The following is a 3,892-nucleotide window of genomic DNA, read 5'->3' on the forward strand; positions in this document are numbered from 1 at the left end:
ATCATTCTTCTTCATGTTCTTTAACCATTCCTAATAATCTTGAACTGCTGTTTATACTATTTTTATATTTATACTACTAATGTTTACTAGGCAGAGAAATGTCAGGTGGAATTTAATATAGACAAGTGAGGGGTGTTGCACTTCAGTAGGACCAACCAAGGTAGGTCTTATGCTGTGAATGGTAGGACACTGGGAAGTGCGGTAGAACAAAGGGATCTGGGAATACAGGTCCATGTTTCATTGAGTGTGGTGTCACAGGTAGATAGGGTCGTAAAGAAGGCTTTTGGGACATTGGCCTTCACAAATCAAACTATTGAGTACAGGAGATTGGATGTTATGTTGAAGTTGTATAAGACATTGGTGAAGCCTAATTTGGAGTATTGTGTGCAGTTTTGGTCACCTACCTATAGGAAAGATGAAAGTTGACAGAGCACAGGGAAAATTTACTGGGATTACCAGGTCTAGAGAACCTGAGTTATAAGGAAAGATTGAATATATTAGGTCTTTATTCCTTGGAATGTAGAATATTGGGAAGAGATTTCATGGAGGTATACAAAATTATGAAGGATATAGATACCTTAAATGCATGCAGCCTTTTTCCAATGAATTTAGGTGTGACTACAACTAGAGGTCATGGGTTAAGAATGAAAGGTGGAAAGTTTGAGGGGAACATGAGGGAAAACTTCTTCACTCAGAGGATTGTGAGAGTGTGGAATGAGTTGCCAGCACAAGTGGTGGATGCAAGCTCCATTTCAATGTTTAAGAGAAGTTTGGATAGGTACATAGATGGTAGGGGGTGTTGAGGGCTATGGTCCCAGGGCAGGTCAGTGGGAGTAGGCAACTTAAATAGCTTGGCATGGACTAAATGGGCCAATGGGCCTGTTTCTGTGCTGTATGTTTCTATGATTCTATGACTCTATACTTGAATGGGATAGACAAGGTTTAGAGGGATATGAGCCAAACGTGGGCACATGGAACTAGCTTAGATAGGAATCTTGGTAGGCATGGACCAGTTGGGCTAAAGAGACCAGTTCTATGCTGTATGACTCTATAAGAGTCCAGACCCAGTAAATCCCCAACTCAGAAATGAGAAGGGATGTGGCTAGCTCTCGTGCTGGGAAGTGGTTTGCTAAACATAAGCTGAATATTGTAATAAACAAAAAAGGGTAGCAAATGAGAGGCCCAGGTGATGTGAGTTATTCCATTAACACTGAGGCTTTAGAAGCAAATTTTAAATCTAGCTCTGTGATTTTTAACAGTTAATGAGTTATCAATAAATTTAGTTTGAGCTAAATTGCAAATAATTTTCTTCCCCATTAGCAGGTACTCTAGAAGGTAACGTGGCAAGTGGCTAGGTTTTTGGTGAACATGGAGGAGTGGACAAGATAGTCTGATGTTTTCCTTTCTTCTCAACACAGGATTCCATTCCACCATGGTTGACAAGGTCCTTATTTGCCCATTCTGTGCCGGCACTTCTGATCTCTCCTTTTTCCCTCCCTCCCTTCCATGCAGCTAGAACATATTCACTATCTCTCTCAATTCCCAACTCCAGCGATTCAAATCCAGAATTTTGTATTTCGTGAGTTAAAGATCTTGATAAATTTTTACACGGTTAAGCTGGTAAACTAATAAAGTAACGGGCATTATATTTTCAATCTCTTAATCTAACTCATTGCCCTAATTTTCAGAACAAAACAGTGCTGCAGTTTTCTTTCACCACTCACCAACTAACTTTCTTTGGCATCTGTCTGTCTGTCTAGGTACTATATCCGATGCGGACATTGGTGACCATGGTTTTCCATATAGATCTATCCTTCGTTCTTTGGATGACTTCCATCTCCTCGATGTGTAACCACCTATCTAGGCTCTTGATGTATATAAGCCGAGGTCTTCCTCTCGGTTTGCTCCCCTCGACCTTTCCAGAGAGCATGAGTTTTTCTAGCTCATCTTTCCGCAGGATGTGTCCTAGGAATCTGAGTTGTCTTTCTCTTATTGTTGGTATGAGTGATCGAACTGCTTGGGCTCGTCTGAGAACTTCTTCATTTGATACGTGTGTGGTCCATGATATTTTTAACATTCTCCGGTAGAACCATAATTCAACTGCTTCTAGTCTCTTTTCCGTTGCTGTGGAAATGATCCAGCATGTACTTCCTCAGGATAGAACAGAAGGATAGAATAAATGTAGCACTGCAGTATTCTGTTTTTAGTGTACATGCTCATCTTTCTGTCTGTTAATATGGTCTTCATTTTTTGGAAAGCTTCTTTCGCCATTGCTATTCTGTATTTGATATCTGTGTCGCAACTGCCGTTACTTGTTATTAGGCTGCCAAGATATCTGAATTTGTTGACTTGTTTGCTGTTTGTATTTCCGATCTTGATCACACATTGTGGGATGTTTGGCTTTCTGTCTTCTTGATTGAGAGGCCTCTGCGCTTACTTTCTGCTGCCACTATAGTGAGTAGTTCTTGAAGTTTTGTTTCTGAGTCAGCTATTAGTATGCTGCCTCCAATTGTGAATCCTTTGATGTCTTTGATACCTCTCAAGATATTTTCACTATACAGGTTGAATAAGTCTGGTGAAAAGACACAACCTTGCCTGACTCCTCTCATGATATTCACATACTCACTCACTTCTCCTTCTATTCTGATGGATGCTGTCTGGTCCCAGTATAAGTTTCTTAAGAAACGTATATCTTTCCCATCTATGTCAAGATCTTGAACCATATCTGGAAGATCTTGCTGTCTGACAGTGTCAAAAGCTTTTGTATAGTCAATGAAACATAGGTAGATGTCTTTTTGTACCTGGATGGCTCGTCCACTTATCATCCATAGCATGAAAATTGCATTTCTGGTTCCAGTGTTTTCCACAAAGCCGTATTGTTCTTTACTGATTTCTGGTTTTATACAGCATCTTGCTCTCATCATGATTACTCTGAGAATAATTTTTGCCATGTGGCTCACCAGGCTTATTGTGTGATGTAACTCACATTCTGTTGCTCCCTCTTTCTTTGGAACTGTGATGAACACTGATCTACTTAAATCATCAGGCATCTCCCCATGATCATAGATTTCATTTCTGTTATTTTCTCTATTCTAAAATCTTCTAAGGCCAGTATCATTTCAACAGTGATGTTGTCTGGACCAGTTGCTCTGTTATGTTTTGTTTTATTTATGGCTGCTCGAGTTTCTGATTTTAGAATGCTAGGTCCTTCAAGATTCTTCTTTATGTTCAGTTTTTCTCCTCTTTGGTCTTCAAAAATTTCTTTTATGTATTCTGTCCATCAGTTTAGGATTTCCTCTTTGTTCATAATTAAGCTGCCGTCTTTTGCCTTGATGCATCCACTTGCTGAGTATGGTAACTTCCCCATTAGTTCTTTAATCTTACTGTGCATCAACTTTGTTCCAGGGTTATGGGTTTGTAGCATTTCTATCTCTGAGCATTTCTCATTTAGCCATCTGTCTTTAGCTTCTCTACATTTTCTTTTTATTGTCTTATCAAGTTGTTTGTATTCTTTGATGTCTCTTGGTTTGATGGTCTGTTTCTGTTGCATTAATAGTATTATATCTTCAGTTATCCATTTCCTCTTACTTTTCCATTCTTTTCGTGGGATAGTTTCTTTTGCAGCTACAATAATCAGATAATCACCAACACTTGGTTTAAACAACATCCAAGAAGGAAATGGACATGGAGAAGCCCAGATGGGAACAACAAAAATCAAATTGACTGCATGACAATCAATAACAGATTCAAAAACTCAATAACTCAATCTAAAAGCTACCCTGGAGCAGACTGTGGAAGTGACCACATACCAGTCATTTGCAAAATGAAAATAAAGATGAGAAAATTGAAGAAACCAAAAAGATCAGGACTACTGGATTATCAACAACTACAA

This window comes from Mobula hypostoma, chromosome 1, assembly GCF_963921235.1.
Source record: "Mobula hypostoma chromosome 1, sMobHyp1.1, whole genome shotgun sequence".
Classification (NCBI taxonomy): Eukaryota; Metazoa; Chordata; class Chondrichthyes; order Myliobatiformes; family Myliobatidae; genus Mobula; species Mobula hypostoma.